This window comes from Pinus tabuliformis, chromosome 8, assembly GCF_031772625.1.
Source record: "Pinus tabuliformis cultivar Carrire ecotype Pingquan chromosome 8, CPIR1, whole genome shotgun sequence".
NCBI lineage: Eukaryota > Viridiplantae > Streptophyta > Pinopsida > Pinales > Pinaceae > Pinus > Pinus tabuliformis.
In genome coordinates, this window is record NC_142294.1 from 1,340,106,639 (window position 1) to 1,340,129,524 (window position 22,886).

The following is a 22,886-nucleotide window of genomic DNA, read 5'->3' on the forward strand; positions in this document are numbered from 1 at the left end:
GATGGTCAAATAATTTTGTATCCTGATGCTCATATACCTTCCCCTATCCTTAATATACCTTCTTAAATGCTTCCCATCACTCATACCCTCAAATTCATCATTTTCCGACAAACCATAGTTTATTGCTACAATTTGACAATTTGCTAGAATAGGCCTGTGTTTTCCACTTTTGAACCCCTTCCCCTCACTCAATATTTGAAATTCCACTTTCCCCTACTTCCTAACATCCCTTCCTACTTCGAAAATTTTTCACAAGAATTTAGAAGCCCCTCATCCCCTTAATTTCCCTTCATTTCTACAAATCCCCTATTCCACATATCGGGATAGGTTTTCTTCAAACTATGTTTATGAGCAAGAAAATATGAATTTGACAAATGAGAGAGGTTTTTGTCCATAATTGACCCAAGAAGCAAAATCTTTTTTTGTTTTTACACAGGTTTCATGGTTTGGGAGAAATGTCAAAAATATCGTTGCCTCAGGAGGATTGATGCACTTCTGGAGTGACCTTGGGAAAATAAATATTTCACCTAGCTGGGATGTTCAAATGACTTTCTTGATGATTCAAATGATATCTAGATAGAGATAGCTTTCCAACGAGCTATCATGAGGTCAATTTGGAGTTGAGGAAGACCTTCAAAAGTTGACTGCAATAGCACTCTGCATTTAGGCAACCTCATTCTGCACATTTTGACCAGTCTTGGGAGCTTTGACTTTTGACAGGGAAAATGAACTCCAAATTGAAAAAGTCAAGATGTTCTAGAAAGTAGACTCGACAAGCTTTCTAACAAACTATCACATGCGCAATTTCAACATTGGGAAGGTAGTCAAAACTCACCTTGAAGTTTGCACTGCGCATAGGAATAGTGGCGTTGCGCATTGGGAGGCTGGCGCTACGCATCAGGGAGGCGCTATGCATCAGGGAGGTGCTACACATCAGAGCCAAACTTCCTTCAGAAAAATACACTGGCGATGTGCATTAGGGAGGTGCTACGCATTGGGTTGGTGGCACTGCGCACTGGGTTGTGAAGCCTCCAAACCTCTAAAAATCATCTTCAATCACTGCAATTGCCTCATGTCACCTCATATTAAGTAAGTAGAGCCTCTTTTCAGTTGAAACTAGGGTTTACATGAATTTTTGGTGGTTTATACCTCTCTAAAAACTAAACCCTAGTTTGTCTCTAAAACTACCTCATACATTTCATACCACAGCTGTTTATCATTCTCCTTTTAAAACACTATGCCCTAAATCCATTTGCCCAAAACCTATCTCCTAATCCCTTCCCTAAATCCCTAGACATTATTCTCTTCATCTATTTTTTCCAATCCCCAAACCGTAATCCCTACATCCCACTATTCCCAAACCCTATTCTACATAAAACCCTAACCCTCCACATACAAAACCTATTCTACCTACTCCCCTACAAACCTTACTATTCCCCTAAAAACCCTACCCTCACTCCTAAATCCTGTTCACATTCCCTAAACTCTATTTACATCTCATACATTCACATATCTCTCCATACACTCTCTCCACTTCATTCCTCCACTTTTTTTTCACTTCACCATTGTCCATACAACCACAAGTGTTCACAGCCATAAAAATGGAGAGAGATTTTTACCTTGTTGACCATGAGGAGACACAAAGAGTTAATGTCATTGACTTTGATGCTCAAGATCCAAGGATTGTCAAAGACATGATCATCAAGAAGCAAAAGGACAAGATACAAGATTTGTCAGTTAATTTAGAGAGGGCTAAGTGGATCATGAGAGAGAGATATGGCTTGAAAGGGTAAATATCCACCTTGAGGGCCTTTTCAAGAAAGAAAATAGAGACAACAAGATTCTAAGGCATACGGCCCACCATTATTTGACCCGGAATAGAGTATGCAACAAGAGGATCAAGCACCTTAAGGAAAGATTAAGGAGGGCCTTAAAAGGAAAAAAGAAGGATGAAAAGCTCAACATTTTGGCTGATGTGACTTTAGCCCAACAAAGTAACCCATGATGCAGCTTTGAGCCAAAATTGGGCAAATTTTGAAACAATTTTGTCATTTTCCAATTTTTGAATTAGGCAACACAGGAAATTCTGGTTGATGCATAGTGCCACCGGCACTGCACATTGAATTGGTGCATCCTCTTGAAAAATGGCTTATAGATTTGGATTCAACATCAAAAAATAAGAAAACCCAAAAAATTTCATCAATTTTGGAGAAGATCTTGGCCACCAAAAGGGAAAAAAACACTCAAAAAATGCCCTCTCTACCACTTTTTGGACCCACAGGAAGCAGTCTTGGGAGAATTGATGTTTGAAGGGGAAAATCAACTCCAAATCAGAAAATTCAAAGTGTTCCAGAAACTAGACAGGTATAGATTTCCAACAAGCTATCTTGGGCCTGATTTGGATGAGTGGAAGACCTCCAAAAGTAGCCTTGAAGCGGCACTGTGCATCAGGTTCAGGGCAATTTTTTGTCAATTTTGCCTAAAAGTCAAAATTCGCCTAGCTTCTTCAGTAGTTGACTTCTTCTTCTTTTATTGGTAAATCTTGCATGGTAAATGACGTAATAGGATGTAAATTTGATGGAAAACACTTGATGGGGTAGATACATCAATGAAAAGTGGTTTAAAACTGAATGTATCAGTTTCCTTGATTTTAGAGGCAAGCTGTTCCAGTGCCTATTTTCTTGTTCATGTTTAGATATGGTTGAAACATTCCCTTATCTCTTGGATTCGACCCTTGATGGATATCACGGGTGGTTTGGATGTCTATATCATGTGTTTTTTCAGCATGTGTAAAGGTTGGACTTTGGTAGAAGTGGTGGCATTCATTGAACATTTGTATCAACACTTTGGCAAGGAATAAAACCAGGTTTCACATCCATTTTTGTGGGATTCTTGTGACAGTGAGTTTATGTATTGTTTCTTCTTTGTCATGAGTTTTTCTTATGTTTTATATGTAGCCAACTTCTTTTTTCTCTTCTAAAACTAAATGAATCAAGGTGAATGGACAAAATACACTGTTGTGCTTTGTCTTGGGAATGCATTTGGTTTTCAATGTTTTCAACTATTTGAAGAGGATTCATAGTTTCTTTATGCTCTCCTCAACTCCTCAGCTATCTTAATATACCATATTAATCCATTTCTAATACAGAAACCCTTGTCTACCTCGCCCCACAGAACATGATTGTATCCTTGAGTTGATTCCCCGGACCCAATCTTCCTTCTCCAATTGATCCAGCAACCAAAACCTAAAAATCAAACTAGAAACCCTGAGCTACTATACCTAGCCTAAAATCTACATTAAATTCAGTCATCTCAAGCCCTAATTGCCAATATCCTAATTGATATTGATAAGGAGAGAGCCCTCTCCCAACCTGGTAGGGCTAGCTACCAGGTTAAGCATGGTTTGATGTTACCCTAGACCTGCCTTCCTTCAGCCTGAGGTAGATCCAGGCACTAACATAGTGGTGACCATACTGGGGAACATAGTTTTATGTTCCTCAACAAAATGTATCAAGTTCAGATCTGATTGTTGATGGTGGACAACGATCAGACATAGGAAGGATGAAATCATTCACTTAGCGACTCCAAATAAGTTTCAAGATCATATCCAAGGACTCTACTAAAGGATGAACCTGACCAGCAGAAACATGAAAGGAAAATATGGAAATATCAGGTATTCAAGTTGGAATTTCATCCAAGACATTATGTTCTTCGTTATAAATTATTTCTTCTCTTTTCCCGAGAATGTCAAGAAGGCTTTACAAAGTATATTGTATTCAAGGAAAGATCCTAGATCTACATTTGATTCCTTCCCTTTGAAGATTGTGAATACCAAATATTCACATGCCTTTGATCTTGATCAAGACCCTTCTTCTGAATCTTATGATGATCGTCTTCAAATTGATGAGCCTCAAGAGACAAAGACTGATTCTACACCTTTTGTACATATTCCTATACCTTGTAAAATTCCAGATAGATACAAGCCTCTGATTTTACCTCATATATCCCATGCTTTCCCTAAAAATCATTACCTATATCTACCAAGATTTGATGGTGAATGTGACAACATCACTGCTGAGAGACATGTATTGAATTTTGAGTAGTTTCTTGACCTTTTCGAAGTTGATGAAGAGGATTTCAGTATTAGGCTTTTTGCTCTTTCTTTACAAGTAAAAGTCAAGAGTTGGTTCAGAAACCTGCCTGATGCGAGCATCTCAGATTTCCAACAGTTCGTCAAAGTTTTCCTCGACAATTGGGTGGTCAGACAAAACCCTTTCTTGATTGTAGAGGAGTATAACTAGCTGAAAAGATTGCCAAGGGAGATAGTACAACAATTTTCTGCCAAGTTTAACCAAGTCTATTTTTTGATGTTGGTTAATATAAGACCTCCTCTTGGATTCGCTCTCTTGCACTACCCGGATGCCTTCGATCCAGAAATGGAGTTTCATCTGAGAGAAAGGAACCTTGCAACACTTGACGAGATGCAAAACAGTGCAGTAGATGTAGAGGCTAATTTGCTGATCATAAGGGCAAAGTTGAAGGAAGAAGAGATGAAGAACATAGATCCAGAGGAATCGACATCTTTAGAGGTAAAGCTTGACATTTTGGTAAGTACAATGGAAGAGATGATGCAAAGGATCACCAAAAGGAATGAGTATAATGTTCAAGACCATGGCTTGCTGATTGAAGAAGAACAAGTGGCTGATCCAAAACATTTTCTTTCTTATCCCAGTAGTCATAGACCTGATAATGATTGTTTTATAGATCATCTTGGAGAAGAGAGCTATGTTGATATGACATGTATGCTTGATGATGTGTTTTATACTGATGATTTCCCTCAGTTTGATCAATATGATGATGATTAAGTCCTCCAAACAGAAGCTAGTTTTGCAAATAAATCAGCAGTTGGTTTGTGGAAGGAGGAAGTCCACTTTAAGCAGCTCGAATACAGTGATCAACCGATGCATATCAGCTATGGAAGTGAGGAGGAAAGTGCAACAAATTTTGAAGTAAGTGAAGGATATTTGCCTTTTTTTTTTGCTTCATTCAGATCATCAGAGACAACTTTCATTCAATCAGAAATCAACCATCGATAAGTTTTGATCTGGACCATCTAGAGGGCAATGAGATCCTTGTTCAAGACTTCTCGTATCTAGATTTGCAACCACCGAATGCCATTGATTGTCAAGTTGCATATGATTTTCAAGTTGTAGATGAAGACTTGGAAGCTGGAACATATGATCAAATGATGCAAGATGATTTCGTACCATTCTGTTTCGAATCATTTCAGTTTTTGAAGGGAAATTTGCATAGTATATCTTCAATAAAGGATGAGCAGCCTATAGAAAATCATGCCATCTCATTGGAACCAATCGAAAATGGGTTGCAACAGTCTTTTCAAGTTTTTCACGATCCAATAGCTGATGTGTTGGATGATGTCTGCAGTCAAAGTCCTTCTCCACTAGCTAACTGTGATATTGAAACAAGTATTGATACAAACTTGATCTGGCAGCCGGTTTCTTTGTCATTTTCAGCAGGAGTCTCATCACAAAGCTTAGACGAAATTTTGCATTTATGGTATGAGGAGGAGAAAAGTAATCCATCGGATGAGCTAAGTCCTAGTGCACATGAATTTCAAGATCCTTATGCAATATTTTTGGAGTCGGATAGAGAATCCATATTATTCAATTGATTTTTTTACAAGTTTTCATGGAAGTTTCCTTTCAGTAGTTCTCTCTTGTTCTTCATAAGAAAGCGCTTGTGGAGAATTCAAACAACAACTAGAATGCTTACTTGGTTGCATTGGTTGTTTCATTTCACATGATCAGGTGATGAATGAAACTGTTAGAGTAGGTTTTATTGAATAATATCGATTTTGTTTTCTAGTTTTTTAGTTGTGTTTTAGTATTGAGTTAGTTTCAAGTCAGTTTGTGTCTTTAAGTCATCAGTTTTTATTCATCCATTTCAGATTGTGTTTTTGACTCCTTGCGCAATGGATAAGGCTACTTGGTCTACGGTGTTCTTGGAACCTCTAAGGAGCTACCATCCCCAATGGAGCCAATGTTAGTGTTAGCCTTTGAAGCCTTCCATCAGTTATCAAATATGCTCTTACAAAGTGGTCTCAGGGTGTCAAAGTCAAATTTTGTCATTTCAGTGAGTCTTCATGTAAAATTTGGTTACTAGGTATTAGGTCTAGGGTTGTTTTCACTCCTTTCAAAATATTCCAAGTATTGGTCCATGTCACCATTCAGATTAGTGTACCATCATTCAAAGAGTTGTCATCATCATTTCAGGTTCCAATGGGTCATTTTACACCTTGTTTGTGCTTCAGTTGTACTTGGGTAAGCCTCATTTCCCTCTCCTAGGGTTTTGAAGGTAATTTTTCTTGGATGGTAAAATCATCTTGTATATTGATACTCATACACCTTCCCCTATCCTTAATATACCTTCTTAAACACTTCCCATCACTCATATCCCTCAAATTCATCATTTTCCCACAAACCCTAGTTTATTGCTACAATTTGACAATTTACTAGGCTAGGCCTATGTTTTTCCCTTTTTGACCCCTTCCCCTCACTAAATATTTGAAATTCCACTTTCCCCTGCTTCCTAACATCCCTCCCTACTTCCCAAAACTTTCTCAAGAATTTATAAGCCCCTCATCCCCTTCATTTCCCTTCATTTCTACAAATCCCTTGTTCCACATATCCGGATAGGTTTTCTTCAAACTATGTTTCTGAACAAGAAAAGATGAATTTGACAAAAGTGAGAGAGGTATTTGTCCATCATTGACCCATGAAGGTTTTTTTTTCACTTTTTACACAGGTTTCATGGTTTGGGAGAAATGTCAAAAATATCGTTGCCTCAGGAGGATTGATGCACTTTTGGAGTAACATTGGAAAAATAAAGATTTCACCTAGCTGGGATGTTACAATGACTTTCTTGATGATTTAAATAATATCTAGATAGAGATATCTTTCCAATGAGCTATCATGAGCTCAATTTGGAGTTGAGGAAGACCGTCAAAAGTTGACTGCAATAGCACTCTGCATTTATGCAACCTCATTCTGCACATTTTGACCAGTCTTGGGAGATTTGACTTTTGACAAGGAAAATGAACTCCAAATTGAAAAATTCAAGATGTTCTAGAAAGTAGACTCGACAAGCTTTCTAACGAGCTATCACATGTACAATTTCAACATTCGCAAGGTAGTCAATACTCACCTTGAAGTTGGTGTTGCACATTGGGAGGGTGGCACTGCGCATTAAAGACAAAATTCCTTCAGAAAAATATACTGGCGCTGTGCATCAGGGAGGCGCTGCACATTGGGCTAGTGGTGTTGCGCATTGGGCTGTGAAGCTTCCAAACCTCTAAAAATCATCTTCAATCACTGCAATTGCCTCATGTCACCTCCTATCAAGTAAGTAGAGCCTCTTTTCAGTTGAAACTAGGGTTTACATGAATTTTTGGTGGTTTATACCTCTCTAAAAACTAAACCCTAATTTGTCTCTAAAACTACCTCATACATTTCATACCACAATTGTTTATCATTCTCCTTCTAAAACCCTATGCCCTAAATCCATTTGCCCAAAACCTATCTCCTAATCCCTTCCCTAACTCCCTAGACATTATTCCCTTCATCTATTTTTTCCAATCCCCAAACCCTAATCCCTACATCCCACTATTCCCAAACCCTATTCTACATAAAACCCTAACCCTCCACATACAAAACCTATTCTACCTACTCCCCTACAAACCTTACCTATTCCCCTAAAAACCCTACCCTCTCTCCTAAATCTCGTTCACATTCCCTAAACTCTATTTACATCTCATACATTCACATACCCCTCCATACACTCTGTCCACTTCATTCCTCCACTCTGTTTTCACTTCACCATTGTCCATACAACCACAAGTGTTCATAGCCATAAAAATGGAGAGATATTTTGACCTTGTTGACCATGAGGAGACACAAAGAGTTAATTTCATTGACTTGGATGCTCAAGATCCAAGGATTGTGAAAGACATAATCATCAAGAAGCAAGAGGACAAGATACAAGATTTGTCAGTTAATTTAGAGAGGGCTAAGTGGATCATGAGAGAGAGATATGGCTTGAAAGGGTAAATATCCACCTTGAGGGCCTTCTGAAGAAAGAAAATAGAGACAACAAGATGCTAAGGCATATAGCCCACCATTATTTGACCCGGAATAGAGTATGCGACAAGAGGATCAAGCACCTTAAGGCAAGATTAAGGAGGGCCTTAAAAGGAAAAAGGAAGGATGAAAAGCTCAAAATTTTGGCTGATGTGACTTTAGCCCAAAAAAGTAACACATGATGCAGCTTTGAGCCAAAATTGGGAAAATTTTGAAACAATTTTTTCATTTTCCAATTTTTGAATTAGGCAACACAGGAAATTATGGCTGATGCGCAATGCCACCGGCGCTGCACATTGAATTGGTGCATCCTCTTGACAAATGGTTATATATTTGGATTCATCACAAAAAAATAAGCTAGCAAACCCAGAAAATTTCATCAATTTTGGAGAAGACCTTGGCCACCAAAAGGGCAAAAAACACTCAAAAAATGCCCTCTCTGCCACTTTTTGGACCCACAGGAAGTAGTCTTGGGAGAATTGATGTTTGAAGGGTAAAATCAACTCCAAATCAGAAAATTCAAAGTGTTCCTGAAACTCGATAGGCAGGGCTTTCTAGCAAGCTATCTTGGGCTTGATTTGGATGAGTGGAAGGCCTCCAAAAGTAGCCTTGAAGTGGCGCTATGCATCAGGCTCAGGGCGCTGTGCATCAAGCGAATTTTTGTCAATTTTTCCTTAAAGTCAAAATTTGCCTATTTTCTTTAGCAGTTGACTTCTTCTTCTTTTCTTGGTAAATTTTGCATGGTAAATGATGTAACATGATGTAAATTTGATGGAAAACACTTTATGGGGTAGATACATTAATGAAAAGTGGTTTAAAACTAAATGTATCAGTTTCCTTGGTTTTAGAGGCAAGCTGTTCCACTGCCTATTTTCTTGTTCCCAATTTAGATATGGTTGAAACAGTCCCTATCTCTTGGATTTGACCCCTGATGGATAACACAGGTGGTTTGGATGTCTATATCATGTGTTTTTTAGTCATTTGTAAAGGTTGGACTCTGTTAGAAGTGGTGGCACTCATTGAACATTTGTATCAACAGTTTGGCAAGGAATAAAACTAGGTTTCGCAGCTATTTTTGTGGGATTCTTGTGACAGTGAGTTTATGTATTGTTTCTTCTTTGTAATGAGTTTTTCTTATGTTTTATATGTATCCAAATCCATTTTCCTCTTCTAAAACTAAATGAATCAATGTGAATGGACAAAATATATTGTTGTGCTTTGTCTTGGGAATGCATTTGGTTTTCAATGTTTTCAACTATTTGAAGAGGATTCATAGTTTCTTTATGCCCTCCTCAACTCCTCAAATGTCTTAATATACCATCTTAATCCATTTCTAGTACATAAACCCTTGTCCATCTCGCCCCACAGAACATGACTGTATCCCTGAGTTGATTTCCCGGACCTAATCTTCCTTCTCCAATTGATCCAGCAACCAAAACCTAAAAATCAAACTAGAAACCTTGAGCTACTATACCTAGCCTAAAATCTACATTAAATTCAGTCATATCAAGCCTAATTGCCAATATCCTAATTGACATTGACAAGGAGAGAGCCCTTTCCCGACCTGGTAGGGCTAGCTACTAGGTTAAGCGTGGTTTGATGTTACCCTAGACCTGCCTTCCTTCAGCCTGAGGTAGATCCAGGCACTAACACAAGGCATGCCTATTACTCCTCCTTTATCACAAGAATTTTTTGCTCCTCCTATATGTGTGTCTCATGTATTCTCACTTGAGAGGGAGGTTCGTTTTAATACCAAGAGTTGGAGAGAATTGAAGAGGATTGTGAGAGGGAGAGTCTTGGATAGTAGCCAGATGTTGTTGAAATGAATCTGAAATTCCTAAACTAAATTACTATGTAGTTCTACCTAGTGGAGTTTTCCATGAATGGTATTGAGAGGAAGTGAAACATATCTTCCTTAGTTTGCCTGGTATATCTCTCTACTGCTATATTTTCGCAATGTTTTGGAGATGTTACAACTCGGGGGTTCTAGGGGGGAGAAGTTTGCCCTGGATATAGTTGGGTGGAAAATCAGATGGTTCAAAATGAGTTGGTAAGGATATGCATACTCTGATTGGAGCTGGAGCATATTCCCATATTTTTGGAGTTGTATAAATACACAACCATGTATGTTCATAAGCATTCTTGAAATTTCAGTTATTATTAGTTTGAAGTGTTGTAAAACTTTCAATTTATTGGAACTTGCTACTTGTGAATGTTTATGAGATATTTATAGAGTTAATTCTGAGCTAACTAATAATGAATGGAAGTTGTTTTTTAGAATTTATATGTAGGGGGATTAAAACAAGAATGTGTTGCTAAAGTTTTTAAGTTCAATTTATAATGAATTTTTGTCCATAGCAGGTTGTCATGAGTTGATGAAAATATCATATTAGCATAAATTTGGGTTTTATTTCTCCATGTACAACTGTAGTTGAAGTTTGCACACTAAGTGTTTGACAAAAGTGATAAATGAGGTAGTAGGAATTTTTGTTGTTGTTGTTTTAAGAAATCACATCCCTGAGAATTTATGTTACGATTTAGATTAATATCAGGGGGTATCCATACCATATGGACCTGTAAGCCCTGACTTGATTCCAGAACAACACTTTTCAGAACCGAGATCGTAAATCTCAGTGATTTTGCTGATTTTTGCTACCAATTGTGTGTGCCTGTTGTCAAGTTTTGGGTGAAAGAATAAGATGATTTAGTCCCTGTTTTAATATTTTTTCATTTGAATAATTAATTTATAAATTTTATGAGCTAAATAGGTTGAGGAAGAATCTTAAATTCATGTCAAATTTCCTTAAGAGATTGTGGCTTCCAAGTGTTGGACAAAATGGCTCAATGACTATAGATTGATTTCTTGCAAAGTGTTTGTCAAAAAGAATCAATGGTTGTAGATTTCATGCTTGCCAAGTGTTAGTCAAAATGCCTCAATAGTTGTAGGTTGTAGATTGCATGCTGTCAAAGTGTTTGTCAAAAGGCCTCAATGGATGTAGCTTTTGTGCATATAATTTGTTAGAGTAAATGTCCTACTTACTATAAAAAAATTTAAGGATGAAAATTTATCTTAAAGTTTAGAAATCTTGGCAAATGTCACTACTCCATAATATGTAATATGTAAAATATTTGGTAATAATTTTGTAAAAATATTCAAATTTATGATAATTTATATAGCCTCTATATAGAATAATGAGTAATATTAAGGTTAAATAATTTTATACCATAAATTTTGGGCGAATCATTTTTAGAAAAAAGTCGATATTAGTGAATCTTGGTTTTGGAAAAAGTATTGAAACTTAGTCCACCTAGGAATATTAGCCCCTAAAATTTTCCTTGATAACTTTTGTGTACTATAAATTTTATGAATATATTATTTAATGGATGTATCTTCCTATGTCTGCAAGATTTTGTATGAATGTGAAAATTAATTTAATAAATTGTTAAGTGTGAATAGAGAATATGATAGTTGTTACTTTTATTATCTAAATCATTCATTTAAAAAAGATTTGTTGTTGGAAACAATTTTACATTGACTAATTATGTAGGATTTTGTGCAAGGGAGCATAATAAGTTTCATCTAAGCTGCATGTATTCATGGGTGAAATCTTATGTTTTAATGGCTGTAGCAAACAACTAGTGTGCCCAATTTTGTCAAGCCCATTGTTTTATTTGGAACTTTTTGAAGAATAATATGCTTCTAAGTTTGTAACAGTGTTTGCTCTTGCTGCAACATTAAGTATACAAGTCTTATGATTGAAGAAATGTTATTGGGAATTTTTAATTGATGAATCAATAAACATATCATATTTATTAGATTTACTGATGAAGAGAAGCATATTCCTCCTTTAGTTATCTTGTTACAAGTAGGTTAATACTCATACCCTTATATGTGATTTTTGTGATAGAAGCATAATATTTTAGGTTCTTGTGGCATACTTTTGTGGTTATGATATCAAGAGTCAATAAGTAGAAATTATTTAGCATAATCTAGGAGATCAAATAGGTTGATCTAGCTTAATGCTCGCACATGGCATTATGGTGGAATTTATTTCCAATCTTACTTAGAGCTCACATATAAGTATGAAAAGAGCACATGCTTCTTTTAAACTTGAGGAGAAATGCGTTTTGGAATTGGTTTTAAGGGAAAGTTATCCCTAACTTCTTATGTGATATTCTTATATTGAAATAGATGAAGGAACATGATTACATGATAATTAAGTCAGTAATGTTACAAAAAAATGAGTATTAGTGATTGATGTGACCTCTAATTCTCTATATTATTGATGGTTAGTAAGGTGGGACCTTACATATGGTATCAAAGACAAGTTAAAACACTAGGACCTATGGGCCAACATACTTCCTTGTAGGTTGATGCATGAATGTTGATTTTGCATGCATGTTGAATTATTGTGTATGTTGACTTGGAAGCATATTTGTTGCATAAAGGATATTATTATTATTATGTCATTTAGAAACTCATGAAAGAAAAATAATGCCTTCTTATATTCCTTTATATTTTTGTTAATAAAAATGATTAGAAATATGATAAAGGACTTAAAGGAATGTTGGTAAAGAATGTACTTGAGAAGTTAGGGTTAAACCCAAGCATGTGAATGGATTGATTTTCAATGGGTGAGTGAGATATGTGGAGTGGATGCATGGTTACATATATTTTAAATGCATAATTATCAATGTGATATGGGTCTACTAGCCATCTTCACTAGCTGAAATTGTATCTACTAAGAAAAATATTGGCCTAATCTAAACTATAGTATGATGACCTTGGTTTGTATTCTTTGGGAATGTGTAACAATTATAAGGCAAAGATTCAATTAACGTGATGATTGAGTTTTTCATGTTAATTTTGACACTTTTCATACCTACACTAATGGAAACTTAACAGAAGCGACCTTGAAGGATGTCACTTTTCATTGTGAATGTAGATTAAAGAGTAATGCATATGCATTAATTTTATGTGTTAAAATATGATTTCAAAATACATTCTTAATGAGTAAGAATGGAATTGCTACGGTTTATTTGACAATATTTTGTGTAGTTTTGGGTTGACATTATGCATCAAATAACTTAAAATTACTCAAATACTAGGTTGAGGTATGGCCTTCCTAATAAACAAGAGGCTTAAATAACTAGTGTGTTATGAAACTAGCTCACAAAAAGATAGAAAAGATCGATAAACGCCTTATGCCTCTTCGAAGGGGCAACCTCCTTTACATTACACAAATGAAAAATTCTTAGATGATACAAATGACAAGACATCCTTTCTATATATAGGAGTCTAAGGGGTCATAATATAATCAGAGTCGACATAACAATAATAATCTAAGGGCACAATAATAACAATATGGGGACTACATGGGCATAACAATATAATAAACGGGTTGTACTAATAACAATAAGAGGTTACACTAGTAGTATAGGGACCTAACATGCCCATCTCCTTCAAAAAGTGTTGTCCTAAATGCTTGAGTATTTCTTGATGCTTATGTAAAACATTCTTGTCCTCCCATGTGAAATCTTCAGCAGGTAAGTTCTTCCACTTGATGAGATACTCTAAAATTGATCGATTTCATAGCTGTTGGGTTCTTGTTTCTGTGACTACTCCAGGTTCCAATATGATTTTTCCTTCCTCATCAAGTTCTCACAATATGGTTTGAACTGGGATCTTCTACAACTTTTGAATGAGTGGCCACACTTCTTCATCCTTCTTCCATTCATCCCTTGCTTCGTTTATCCAATCTGCTTGGATAATAGAGATAGCATAAAACAATGCTTCCACATCCTCATCCTTTCTTGAGAGTGTTGGCGTTATAATGTATGTGTTGTACTTGATGGAAACCCACTTGTAGTAGAACAACTCACTTGCATATGGTAACTAGATGAATCTATAGAAGATATATCAGATGTGACAGAGTGCAGATGAAAGATCACAATATAGTAGCTAAACAACAAAGAGTTACAGATCAGTCTTCACAAAATGAGGAAAGAGAGGTATACACAGGTTCACCATTGACCAAGCCACATATACACACAGGTTCAATGTATACAAGTCGCGTATACATACACACGCACTTTCACAAAAGGAAAAGCGCGTATACCTTGGAAAACTAAGTTTTTGGTCCATGGTATTGGTCCAAGGTATCTGGTTCGAGGTATTGACCCTAGGTATCTGGTCCAAGGTATTGATCCTAAGTGGTTTTTTTCCATGGTATTAAGGTGTTAGCGCTTGAATCTGCCTTAGGCTAAATGAAGGCAAGGTTCAAGGCAACATCAAACCAAGCTTAGTCTCGTAGCTATCCCTACGAGAATAGGAGAGGGCTCTCTCCGAGTCACACTCATCGAATGGATAAGAAAAATGATCTGAGATGACTTACAATACGATGTTTACCTTAGGCTAGTAAGTGAAAATGAACATAAGGAGGGATTTTTATTAATGACTGTGTTTCTAGGATGTTATGGGACCACTGGACCTCAATGAACAGAGAACTTAACATAAAGGCACAGATTATTTCGTGAGGCAAGGTAGGCGGAAAGCATAGCAATTTTAGTTTTAAGATATGGCGGAATGGAGAGATTGATTAAGAAGGTGAAAAGGGCATGGACAACATGAATCCTTTTCAACGGAAGAATGAACATTGTACATGAAATTTTCCCATAGCTAGAGCAATAAAATTGAATTCTACCTAATCTCATTTGAAAAATTTCACCAGAAATGAATATGAAATGAAATATGGAACATAACAAGATACATATGAAACATAAGAGACACACTTGCTACACTCACAACCACAGGAATCTCATGAAACAGAGCCGTTGCCTTTCATTAATTCTCTGTAAAAATATACAATGCAGAAACAAAGTTTCTTTCCCACAGTCTCCCAAAAGTTACAAGCCAACCAACAAAACAAAATTGCTTTGCAAATGGTTTGCATACAATATATAGAATGTGCCATGAAGAGATAGAACGCCCAAGGGTCACAAAACAAAGGTGGAGAGCCAAGCATCAACTACAGGTGCAGCACCAATAACATGACACATGGCTTGGGTGACCCTTTGCCTTCCTTTGCCACTTGTAGAACTGACCATATGGAGTGAAAATATTTATAAAACCGTCGCACTCCTCCTCCTGTGTGTCGCGCTCGTTTCCAGGTGACTTTTGGAGGCCTTCCCGATGTCAAAATTGAGTGCAGGATAGCTTTTTGAAAATATCTTTGAGTCTACTTTCCAACCCAACCATAATGTTGCGATTTGGAGTTCATTTTCTCTATCAAAAATCAAATCTCCCAAGACTAGTCGAACTGTGACAAATGAGGCTGCCTCAAGGCAGAGTGCTGTTATGGTCAACTTTTGAATGCCTTCCTCAATCTAAAATTAAGCTTGTGATAGCTCATTGGAAAGCCTTTCCTATCTACGTTCCATCCCAACTAGAATTGTTAAATTTGGTGTTCATTTTCCTTGTCAAAAATCAAATCTCGCAATACTGGTCGAACTGTGCCAAATGAGGTTTCCTAAAGGCAGAGTGCTGTTACAGTCAACTTTTTAATGCCTTCCTCAACTCCAAATTGAGCTCATGATAGTTCATGGGAAATATAATTGTCTCTAGTTATCATTTGGATCATCACGAAAGTCATTTGGCCAACCGAGCTAGGAGAAAACTTGATTTTCCTGAGGTCGCTCCAGAGGTGCATCAATTCTCCCAAGGTAACTGTATTTTCGACATTTCCTCAAAACCATAGCACCTGTGTAAAACGTGAAGGAGGTTTTTCTTCCTTGGTCTATTATGGAAAAAAACCTCTCTCCAGTTTCCTAAAGTCATATTTTATTGCTTAGAAACATCATTTGAGTGAAACATATCCTGATGTGTAAGACAAGGGATTTGCCGAAATGAAGCGAAATGAAGGGGATAGGGAGCATCTAAATTCTTGAGGAAATTTTTGGAAGTATGGAGAGATGTTAGGAAGTAGGGGAAACTGGAATATTAGAAATTGAGTGAGGGGAAGGGGTCCAAAAGGGCAAGACACATGCCCAACCATAGAAAATTCCCAGGTTGTAGCAAGAAACTAGGGTTTGTGCAAAAATGAGGAATTTGGGGGATCTCAGTGATGGAAAGTGTTTGATAAGGTATTTTAAGGATAGGGGAAGGTGTATGAACATCAGGATGCAAGCTTTTACGATGATTTGACCATCCAAGAGAAATTAGCTTCAAAACCCTAGGAGAGGGAAATTAACCTTGCCTAGGCGCAACTGAAGCACGAACAAGGTGTGAAATGACCCAATGTAACTTGAAATGATGATGAAAACCCTCTAAATGATGGTAGAATCAGCTGAATGGTGAAATGATGTTCCAATGATGATTCATTAAGAAATCTTCAGGAAAATCAACCTTCAACTTGCGAATATGCATGTGAAATCGAACTAAGTGTACAGTAGCATCCTTCTTACCATCATCTTTAAACGTAGGCAGATTCTTTGACCAATCTACCTTCGGAATTTTATTTGAGAAGCCTCGGATGTGATCTCGGCTCATGGGAGCGTATCTTCTTGCAATCTGATCCATCGCGAATGGAGTCGCCAGGTGAATGCTTTCAACCATCTTCTTATGTCTGATCATTGTTCACAATCAACATCACATATGAACTTGAGATATGTCCTGCGACAAGACAATCTACAAGCAAAAAATTTTGTAATCAAGTCCCTAGTGGAGTCGCCACTATGTTAGCGCTTGAATCTGCCTCAGGCTTAATGAAGGCAAGGTTCAAGGCAACATCAAACCAAGCTCAGTCTCATAGCTAGCCCTACGAGAGCAAGAGAGGGCTCTCTCCGAGTCACACTCAGCGAATGGATAAGCAAAATGGTCTGAGATGACTTACAATACGATGTTTACCTTAGGCTAGTAAGTGAAAATGAACATAAGGAGGGATTTTTATGAATGACTGTGTTTCTAGGATGTTATGGGACCACTGGACCTCAATGAACAGAGAACTTAACATAAAGGCACAGATTATTTCGTGAGGCAAGGTAGGCGGAAAGCATAGCAATTTTAGTTTTAAGATATGGCGGAATGGAGAGATTGATTAAGAAGGTGAAAAGGGCATGGAAAACATGAATCCTTTTCAACAGAAGAATGAACACTGTACATGAAATTTTCCCACAGGTAGAGCAATAAAATTGAATTCTACCTAATCTCATTCGAAAAATTTCACTAGAAATGAATATGAAATGAAATATGGAACATAACAAGATACATATGAAACATAAGAGACACACTTGCTACACTCACAACCACAGGAATCTCATGAAACAGAGCCACTTCCTTTCATTAATTCTCTGTAAAAATATACAATGCAGAAACAAATTTTCTTTCCCACAGTCTCCCAGAAGTTACAAGCCAACCAACAAAAAAAAATTGCTTTGCAAATGGTTTGCATACAATATATAGAATGTGCCATGAAGAGATAGAACGCCCAAGGGTCACAAAAAGAAGGTGGAGAGCCAAATATCAGCTACAAGTGCAGCACCAATAACATGACACATGGCTTGGGTGACCTTTTGCCTTCCTTTGCCACTTGTATAACTGACCATATGGAGTGAAAATATTTATAAAACCGCCTCGCTCCTCGTCCTGTGCATCGTGCTCTATTCCAGGTGACTTTTGGAGGCCTTCCCGATGTCCAAATTGAGCACATGATAGCGTGTGGGAAAGGTAGTTGTGTCTAATTTCCAACCCAACTAGAATTTTTTGATTTAGAGTTGATTTACTCTGTAAAAAATCAAATCTCCCAAGACTGGTTGAACTGTGCCAAATGAGGCTGCCTCAAGGTAGAGTGATGTTGCAGTCAACTTTTGAATGCCTTCCTCAATCTCAAATTAAGCTTGCGATAGCTCATTGGAAAGCCTGTCCTGTCTAACTTCCATCTCAGATGGAATTTTGCAATTTGGAGTTCATTTTTCTATCAAAAGTCAAATCTCCCAAGACTAATCTAATTGTGCCAAATGAGGTTTCCTAAAGGCAGAGTGCTGTTACAGTCAACTTTTGAATGCCTTCCTCAACTCCAAATTGAGCTCATGATAGCTCATTGGAAAGATACTTGTCTCTAGTTATCATTTTTTTCATTAAGAAAGTCATTTGGCCAACTGAGCTAGGATAAAGCTTCATTTTCCTGAGGTCTCTCCAGAGTTGCATCAATTCTCCCAAGGCAACTGTATTTTTGACATTTCCTCATAACCATAACACCTGTGTAAAAAGTGAATGAGGTTTTTTTTCCTTGGTCTGTTATGGACAAAAAAATCTCTCAGTTTTCCTAAATTCATCTTTGATTGCTCAGAAACATCATTTGAGTGAAACATATCCCGATGTGTGAGACAAGGGATTTGCCAAAATGAAGCGAAATGAAGGGGATAGGGAGCTTATAAATTCTTGAGAAAATTTTGGGAATTATGGAGGGGTGTTAGGAAGTAGAGGAAAGTGGAATCTTAGAAATTGAGTGAGGGGAAGGGGTCCAAAAAGGCAAAACACAGGCCCAACCATAGAAAATTGCCAGGTTGTAGCAAGAAACTAGGGTTTGTGCGAAAATGAGGAATTTGGGGGATATCAGTGATGGGAAGTGTTTGATAAGGTATTTTAAGGATAGGGGAAGGTGTATGAACATCAGGATACAAGCTTTTCCGATGATTTGACCATCCAAGAGAAATTAGCTTCAAAACCCTAGGAGAGGGAAATGAACCTTGCCTAGGCGCAACTGAAGCACGAACAAGGTGTGAAATGACCCAATGGAACTTGAAATGATGATAAAAACCCTCTGAATGATGGTAGAATCAGCTGAATGGTGACATGGAACATCATTTGGACAACTTTGACAAGGGTAAAATCACACCCTAGACCTAATGCCTAGTGACCAAATTTTACTTGAAGACTCACTGAAATGATAAAATTTGACCTTGACACCTTAAAATCACTTGTGTAAGAGCATGTTTGATCAGTGGAGGAAGGCTGCAAATACTGACACTAACATGAGGAAGACCTAAAACTATAAAAGGATGAGAAGATCATTAGGCCAAGGTGTGAAAGTATTGAATATCTAATGAAGTGTGAGATCTAGTATGCGGGTTATTTGGTTATGGTGCATTGTTGGATCTGAACCAAGGGTGAACCTTAGCCAATGATGAGGAACTAGATCTAACGATGGATCGGGATCTTAAGGCGTAAAATGCATTATCATTATGTGTTTTTTTCTCATGAATATTATAGATTTGAATACTGACACATATATTATTCTGTAAATGATATGATCTGGGTATAACTAATGTCTGAAATAGCTGTAGAATTATGAACTAATGTTTGCAGATGTATACACTGGTTGGCTTTGAGAAAAGCGCATATACATGCAGGTTCGAAAAATGAAAGTAGCATATACCTTATAAAATATGTTTTAGTTGTTGCTGTTTGTTGTTGCAGAGTTCTTGGTTTTGGTTTGGGTTCTGGTTACTATTCTAAATGATCAAATTGATGGGTTTTCAAAATGATTAATTGATTTGGTTGTGGTTGGTTCAAAAGGTGATTGGTTGATGCAGATATATTTGATTGAATTACACTTATGATGTTGTTGATGGATCCAATCTGAAAATTTATGAAATGTGGTCCCTGGAGGAAGAAAGAAGGTCGTAGCCTTCTGTAGGTCGGCACCTACATACTAGTAAACATATCAGCTAGTACAAGAGCTAGGGGGTTGTAGCTCCCTTCCAGTAGAAGCTGGAGAATGAGAGAAGGTTGTAGCCTTCTACAGGTAGAAGCCTGCGTACTGGTATAAGACTGCACCAGTACAAAAATTGTAAATAGATTTTCTTATTATTAAAAGAAGACAGAGACAACAGCAGCAGGTGGTTTTCACCCACATTGGGTTTCCACCTTATATCTTGGTGTTCATGTGTGTTTCTTATGTGTGATGCTTTATTCTTCTTTTACTGCACTGTTTAATGAATTCCTGATATATTGGTTAAAGTTCAATGCATGATAATTTGGGTAAATCAAAATATCTCTGCATATACACTGGTTGCCTTAAGTATAGTTGCGTATACACGCTAGTTCACTTAGCTAAAGTAGTGTATACAAATCAGTTTTGAAAATTAAATTATTGATCTGATAATACTGATTCGACCCCCCCCAGTATTATTTCCAATAATTGGTATCGGACCAGGTCCTTCAGAAGAAGCTTGATCGCTTGAAGGAATATCCATCATCATGAGTAATCAAGAAAGCGAGGGATCCATCATACCACCAATCTTTGATGTGAGCAAATTTGTTTATTGGAAGATAAGAACCAAAACCTATCTTCAATCACTTGGAACAGATGTCTGGGAAATCGTGGAAGGAGGATATACATTTCCATCAGCAATTCCTACAGATACTGCAAGTAAAAAGTAATATGAAACCAATGCCAAGGCTATCAATACATTATTGGGAAGTCTGTCACAATCAGAGTTTGTCAAAGTTATGCAGCTCAAATCAACCAAAGAAATATGGGACAAAATCGTTCTAAGCTACGAGGGAGACTCTCAGGTAAAATATGCTAAATTGCAAACTCTCAGAATTCAATATGAAACTCTTAAGATGCATAATGATGAAAGTATAGCTAGTTACTTCTTATGTATAGATGAGGTTGTTAATTGCATGAAGAATCTGGGTGAAGAGATAAAGGAAGTTACCTTAGTTGAGAATGTTTTAAGATCCTTGTCTGCTAAATTTGAATCAAAAGTATCTGCCATAGAAGAAAAACAGGATCTACAAACTATTACTATGACACAGCTTCATGGAATCTTAACTGCCTTTGAGATGAGAAAAGGAGGCCCATCAGATATGAGAGAAGCCACATTTAAAGCTTCAGCAAAAGGAAAAGAAGAACTCAATGAATCAGGACATATTTCAGAAGAAGAAGATGAAGTAAACTTTGTCAAGAAGCTTCAACGGGGTTCCGGAAGATTCAGAGGTAAAATACCTTTCAAATGTTTTGCCTGTGGTAGAGTTGGTCATTATGCTACCAAATGTCCTCATAAAAATAAATATGATAAAGGGAAGGAATCTGCAAAATGGAATAGAAAACAAAGTGTAAGTAAAAAGAGTTACTATACTCATGAAGATAGTGATGGATTATCAAATAGTGATGAAGATGAAAATAGGAATGACTATAGACTTCTAATGGCTTATGAAGATGATAAATTTTTGGATGCTTTAGAAGAAGATGAACTTCATGAAGAAATTTCTAAACTCAAAATCTATTTAGAAGAAAAGAATATGATTATAGATACCTTGACATATCAACTTGCTGAAAGAGAAAAACACAATGAAAAACTAGAATGTGAAATTGTGGGTCTAAGAAAGGATCTTGAGAAAACAAAATCTCTCAATCTTAGATTTGCTAAAGGATTAGAAACCTTAAATGAAATTATCAAAGTACAATGTACTCCTATGATAAAGACATGTCTTGGATATATTGAAGAAGCACAGAAGTCATCAACATCCACTAAAAGCTATCTTGATGCAACAAAGAACAACGAAAAATATGACAATCGTCAGCAAAGGAATAAGGGAGATCACCAGGTAAATCAAGCTCAGTTTGCTCCAAGGATAAACAGAAGTTACAAACAACCTCAAGTAAATCATACTCAATTTGTTTCAAAGATGAATAGAAACTACAATCACCAGATCAATAGATTCGATAATCGCAGGAACTTCTTCAATGGTCAATGTTTCTCATGTCATAATTTTGGACACAAAGTTTCTCAATGTGTTACTTACAAAACAATCATGACTAGAGAAGCATGAAATCAAAGGAATGTGATAGGGATCAAGAAAAGTTCCTATAATAACTTTTGTCTTCTTGAAAATGAAATAGAATGCTCAATCTGTAACAACTTTGGCCATGAAGAATCTGAATCTAGGAGTAAATTTCGGCAAATATCTCAAAAGGAGAAAACTCCATTAAATCCATTAAATCCCAAAATATGGAGAAAGAAAGAACCACAAATAGAAAGATGTGGTATAGCCTTGTATGCAGAAGGACAAGAAAACCAGTGGTACATTGACAGTGGATGCTCAAAACACATGACAAGTGACAAAGAAAAACTACACTCATATAATGCCTTAGAAAAGGAAAAGAATGTATCATTTGGAAACGACACTCCTACTGTCATAAAAGGTAAAGGCTCTATTTTCTTGAAAGAAAAAATTAAAGTTGGGAATGTTATGTATGCTGATGGTTTAAAGCATAACCTGTTGAGTGTAAGTCAAATGTGTGATCAAGGAAATGAAGTGGTGTTTCGATCAAATGGATGTGTTGTTCGTCAACTTGATACAGGAGAAACCATGATCAAATGTACAAGAACTCCAAACAACCTATACATACTCAAGGGAGGACAACAACAATGGTATCTAAGCAAAAATGATGAAAACTGGATATGGCACAGAAGATTGTGACATCTAAGCTTTTCTCAAATAAGAAAAGCATGCAGATTCCAAGTTGTTCGTGATCTTCCAAATATCAACATTCCTAAAAATACTATATGCATATCATGTCAATTGGGTAAGAAAACTAGATCTCACTTCATCAAAAAGGAAGGGTAAGCTAGTAAGCCTCTTGAACTTGTTCATACTGATTTATGTGGACCATCAAGGAAAAATTCACCTCATGGAGGAGAATACTTTATATTATTCAT